At 49.0% G+C, this 5,505-nt stretch overlaps 4 non-coding genes across 4 annotated transcripts; 1 reads left to right on the plus strand and 3 right to left on the minus strand.

Annotated features, from left to right (window-relative positions):
* Nucleotides 1-246: 246 nt before the first annotated feature.
* Nucleotides 247-318, minus strand: TRNAA-CGC (transfer RNA alanine (anticodon CGC)). Its single transcript has one exon. It is a non-coding gene; the product is annotated as a tRNA-Ala (tRNA).
* A 1,297-nt stretch (nucleotides 319-1,615) lies between these two features.
* TRNAA-UGC (transfer RNA alanine (anticodon UGC)) lies at nucleotides 1,616-1,687 on the minus strand. The gene has a single exon. It is a non-coding gene; the product is annotated as a tRNA-Ala (tRNA).
* A 2,061-nt stretch (nucleotides 1,688-3,748) lies between these two features.
* TRNAF-GAA (transfer RNA phenylalanine (anticodon GAA)) lies at nucleotides 3,749-3,821 on the plus strand. The gene has a single exon. It is a non-coding gene; the product is annotated as a tRNA-Phe (tRNA).
* Nucleotides 3,822-5,016: 1,195 nt separating this feature from the next.
* TRNAT-AGU (transfer RNA threonine (anticodon AGU)) lies at nucleotides 5,017-5,090 on the minus strand. The gene has a single exon. It is a non-coding gene; the product is annotated as a tRNA-Thr (tRNA).
* Between the last annotated feature and the right edge of the window lie 415 nt (nucleotides 5,091-5,505).

Below are 5,505 nucleotides of genomic sequence, written 5' to 3' on the forward strand. Positions count from 1 at the left end.
TCTTTTCTGCCCTGCTCTGCAGGGCCTCTGCCAGTGAGACCCCCGGCAAACGGCTCTGTGGATGTGGCTGCAACTTGGGGCTTCGGTCGGCGTCGAGGCAGCTTCTTTCTCCTCTGGGAACGCTCGTGTCTGGGGCGGCACCAAGTCCCACGGAGTGGGGATGGGATGGTATTGAAGGGAAGACACTGACTGTGTCTGTTTTTAATGGGAGCCGGAAACGTGGCCAAGCGCACGAAAAAGCATAGGTGGAGGAGCCGGGGGTCGAACCCGGGGCCTCGTACATGCGAAGCACGCGCTCTCCCACTGAGCTACACCCCCAGCCGTGCGGGCCTCCGGGGTCACCTATAAAATGTAAGTTGCACCTGTGGCCCGCGTCGTATTTCTCGTATTTCTGTCGGAGGAGCCACTTGTGTCCTGCTCAGCTGGTTTTGTCTGTTTTTGTCAATCTGGGACGATTTTAGTTACACAGTGCTGTGTATCAAACTTCTCGACGTTGAGTGACTTTAAACAACCCTCTCTTACGTTTGCTCACAACTCCCTGGGTCAGAAATTCTGGCTGGGCCTCCCTTGCGCCCCCAGCCAGCCGCGGGGCGCTCTGCTCTTCCCTGAGCTGCTGCCAGGGCTGACCTCACGGGGGCGAGGAGGCAGCTCCTGGCGCAGTTTTGTTTCCTTTTCTCTTCTCGGTTCTGGCTCGGGCTCCCTCAGAGCCCAGTGATCCTTTGAAGACTCCTTGAAGGGCGGCTTCCTAGCGTGGCCACTTCAAGAGAAGCGATCACAGAACGTGCAGGTCACTGAGGGCATCAATTCCGCCCGTCCCCAAGGACACTCTTCGAACAGAAACACTGTTTACTGACAGGGAGGGTCTCCTGCCTCCACAGCACACACCTCGTGCTCCTTCAGCTTCTTCAGACACAGTGGGACGGGAAGGAAACAAGGACATGGGTGACCTCTTAGAAGCCAGGAGCTCTCCTTTACCTGGGTCACCGGAAAGCCGGGTGTTCTCTACTGCAGAGGGTGAACATTCCTTTGTTCTCCAAAATTACTGCAGATCGAGAAGGGATTTTCCTTACTCTCATTTTTTTCAGGCTCTTACTGAAGAAACAAAAGTCCTTTTTGGAATTCGTATGTTCTATTGCTGGTGTGCGATGAAGGTTCATGAATAGTGGTTTGTCTAAGGCTTCAGCTTGCAGGCCAAAGACAGTTGGGATGCTGCTCACATCGCCCTAAGTTTTCCCAGGCTGAGTCTTTAGGATTAGCTGTTCAGGCTAAAGAAATTGGGTTCCTCTCTCTCTCTCTCTCTCCCCCTCCCTCTTCCTGGTCCTCCCTCCCTCACCCCCTCGCTCCCTCCCCTTCTCTCCTCCATGCTTCCCTTCTCTCTCCCTCCTCTTCCTCTTTCTTACTTCCTGTTGTAAGCTGGTAGTCCGGGTGGCAAGGCTGGCTACATTGGCTGCACTCCGGGTGGTAGAGTAACAGCTTTCCCCTTTCTTCTGATGTTGTGCCAATCATGTTTACTCTCCGTGTGAACAGGCAAAAAAAGTGACAAAAGGCAGAAAACCAGATTTGGCTGGCGACCCTGTCCTGAAGGAGATTGGAGACTGGAAAAAGGAAGGTACCTTGGAGGTGCTGGGCATCGAACCCAGGACCTCATACATGCAAAGCATGTGCTCTACCACTGAGCTACACCCCCAGGCAGAAGCTCTTTGTTTTGTGATATATTAGGAAATATGACTATTATCTGTATTCTTGGGCAAGGCTATTTGTGTGTGTGTGTGTGTGTGTGTGCGCGCGCGCGCGCATGTGACACCCGCACGCCAAAAATATATTTTGTTAACTCCACTAGTTCTATTTCTAAATTGATTTTTTTGGCTCTACTCAAGAATAGAAATTCTAAATCCAAATTCTATTCCTGCTCCTAGGTTCTTCCCGGTCAGGGTCAGTCTTCTTCAAGATCTTTTTCCTGTGCTCCTGCCTGTATTTTGTTTTGTTTTTGAGAACCACTCACACGGAAAGTCTCCAATTGGAAGTTCCACTTGCCTTCATTCTCTTTTTCTCCGTGGTTTTTTCCTCCTCCGTAGATCACTGTACCTAATCTTCCCTGACCATCTTGTCCACACCCACCCGCTTCTTCAAGGGTCTCTGGTCTGTACTTATTCCCTTCCTTCATCGTCTGGTGGAACCTTGTCTTTCCCACCTGCCATTTTCAAGACCGGGATCTTTTGCTCTGGAAAGCCGAGGAAGCACTTTGACATCCTACGTGCAAAATGAAAGTCGTTATCGTTGATCTCCAATCCTGGTGCCTCCATCCATTCCGTATCTGGAGAAATGGTCTTAACCCCATGGCTGTCTGGCAAGTCTAGAACAGAGAAGGAAAGAGACAGAGGGGGAAGGAGGGAGGGGGAGAGAAGGAGGGAGGGAAGGGGAGGGAGAGAGGAAGAAACTGTTTATGGGTTCGCTTTCTGTCATCTTCCTCCCTGCCTCTCCAACCCCGAGCAACCGGTCATCTAATTCCTGTCACTATAGATTAGTTTGCGTTTCCTAAAGTTTTATACAAATGGAATCATATCGTATTTACTTTTTTGGGCTTTGCTCACTCATCATATTTATTCACCAGTGTGGTACACATCAATAGTTTATTCCATTTTATGACGAGGAATATTCCATGGTATGGATAGATCAAATTTGTTTCTCAGTTCACCCACTGAAAGGCATTTGGGTTCTTTCCAGCTGTTGTCTATAACAAATAAAGCTAATTTGAATAATTGTGTACCAGGATTTGTATGAACACAATAGTTTTTTTTTCCTCTTTTGGATACATGCTTAAGATTGGAGTGGCTGCATCATAAGGAAGGTATATCTTCAACTTTTTTTTTTCTTTACAAATAGTTTATTGCCAGTTTGGTTTCCATATAACATCCAGCGCTCATCCCCACATATATCTTCAACTTTTTAAGAAACCAAATAAGTGTCTCAAAGTAGCGCTGTTTCCTTTGCCACTAACAGGATATGAGAGTTTCCTTTCCTCCACATTCTTGCAAACATTCAGTATGCTTAGCGTTTTTAAATTCTAGCAAGTTATAACCACAGTGGTGTATCATTATGGTTTTAATTCATAATTTCCTTAATGACCGATGTTGAGCATTTTTTATTTATTTGCCATCCTTGCTGCTTCTTTGGAGAAGGGTCTACTTAAATATTTTGTCTATTTTAAGATCGTGTTTTCTTTTTGTTGACTATTTAGAGCCCTTTCTACATTCTAGAGGCAAATCCTTTATCAGACACATGGTTTGCAAACGTTTTCTCCTAGTCTGTGGCTTGCCTTTCTGTCCTCTTAAACATGTTTTTCACAGAGCAGGATTTAAAGGGTTTTGATGAGGTTAACTTTATCTAATTTTTATGCTTTTGGTGCCATATCTACAAAATATTTGTCTGACCCAGGGTCACAAAGATTTTCTCCTATGTAAGGGACCTCACGAAATGTTTTCTTTGGTTTCCTTAATTTTCTGAGATGTGTCTGGGACGAGGAAGAGCAGAAAGGCTTTTCGAGGAAACCCTACGACCTCCACCCACCTTCCCACCTGCCAGGAATCTATCTAAGTAATATAGGGAGAAGACAATAGATCCCCCAGATTTCTGGGTCGCTACATGTATTGGACCACTGCACTTAAAGAATCTGAAATCTCTTAAAAGGGAAGTTGAAAACAATCTGAGTGCTGAAAAACATATTATTAGGAAATGTCACCTGCAGGTAGCCGAAATAGCTCAGTTGGGAGAGCGTTAGACTGAAGATCTAAAGGTCCCTGGTTCAATCCCGGGTTTCGGCAGTCCAAGTGTTTTTGTTGATCTTCTTAGACCGCCGGCTCAGGTCACCCCGAGATCCGTTTGCCATCTTGTAACTCCATAATAATTACACCTTAGAATTTATGTTTTGTAAGTGATGTATGAAATAAAGGTGAACAATAAAATTCATGCTGTTAATTCACAATGTTAATGCAAATGAAAAATACATTAACAGATGGAGAGAGAGGGAAGAAAAGAAAAATTGTTTATTTTATAACTACTTTTAATTTTTAAACATTTTAAATTATAACTACTTTTAAAGGAGAGGCATTTTCCCTCTCCTTTAAAAAATATATATTTTATATATCTATTTATACGGTGAAAGACAGGGACAGTGAAGAGGAAGAATCTACGTCGGGGAGAAAGGCACAAGCCATTGCTTACACACGCCCTTGGGAACGAACGCATATTATACTCCACATTCTTATTTCAAAAGAATTAAGGCGCAGCCTCTGAGCAGCAGAAGAGTTTCCGGGTTTCTGTTAGGGCACAGCAGGTATGAGCCCTGATTTTACACCCGCCAAGGTTGGGGACAAGTCGGGTGTCTGGAATGCAGCACGTGGAGAAGACAGCTCAAGGCCAGGCTGGCAGCGGAGCGCAGGCCTCCTCTCCTGTGGAGTAAGGGACCTTCCATTCCCATTTTGCGCTGGGCCCGCACTGACTGGCATCAATCAGCATTCACAGCATGCTTTCGCACATCTTGGATTCAATACATCCACCTCCACGGCCACCGCCAGGGCCCCCACAAATCTATAGTTGAATTACAGACTCCAGAGCACTGGCCAGTAGCTACTAAAATTCACGGCCACGTCTGAATTCCCTCCCCGGCTTCAAGCAATCCGTACGTAACTATATGAAATCAGGGTTGGAATACATTGCATGGTGGCTCGCATCACAAAAAGGCACGTGGAGAAAACAGGGTCGGGGGCTAAGATCATCGCATTGCTCTTTGCTTTCTTAATATAGTCTTGTGTGTGTGGCTGTTACCAAAATCTGTTCCGTTTTGTTTCCAGAGTCTTGGGATTCTCCTTGTCCAAGGTCGGGGATGCGGGGAGACGGTCGGGAGTGTGTGGAGGGAGGCCCATGGTAGGAAAAAAAAAAAGCTGCAAAAGATGAAGTTAAAGGAAGAGGGGAGCCCTCAGCAGGGCGAGTGGAGACGCAAGTTCACCACAGGGGCCGAGGCTCCGCTGGGATTCGAACCCAGGGTCTCCTGTTTACTAGACAGGCGCTTTAACCAGCTAAGCCACGGAGCCCACGTCCTGAGCCCATCTGCAGCTCGCCCGTCAGCAGGGTTGTGCACTGCGGCCGTTCCGCGCGGGCCGCCTCGCGTTCCCGGGGTGGCGCCCCCTCTCGGCCTCTGACCGACCCCGACAGGGCCTTGGGGACCCGAGCAGAGGAGGGGGGGCTCCGCGCGGATGTCCCCCCGCGGCAACGGGGCCCTGGCCCGGAGGCCGCAGGGGCGCCGCACGTCCGAGCGGGCCCGTTTTCTCGGGGGACCAGGCCTGCGGCGCCGCACCGGGGGCTCCCACCCTCTCCCTCTCCCGCTGCCTCTGCCCCGAGGGCGGTCTCAGACCCTCGGGGGGCGCCCAGTCCCCGGGACCCCCGCGTCCCGACGCACCAGGCCCTGCGCCTCCAGGCGTCCCTGCTCCGCTCCCGGGGTCCGGCCCG

The sequence above is a fragment of the Crocuta crocuta genome, unplaced genomic scaffold, assembly GCF_008692635.1.
Source record: "Crocuta crocuta isolate KB4526 unplaced genomic scaffold, BGI_CrCroc_1.0 scaffold336, whole genome shotgun sequence".
Classification (NCBI taxonomy): domain Eukaryota; kingdom Metazoa; phylum Chordata; class Mammalia; order Carnivora; family Hyaenidae; genus Crocuta; species Crocuta crocuta.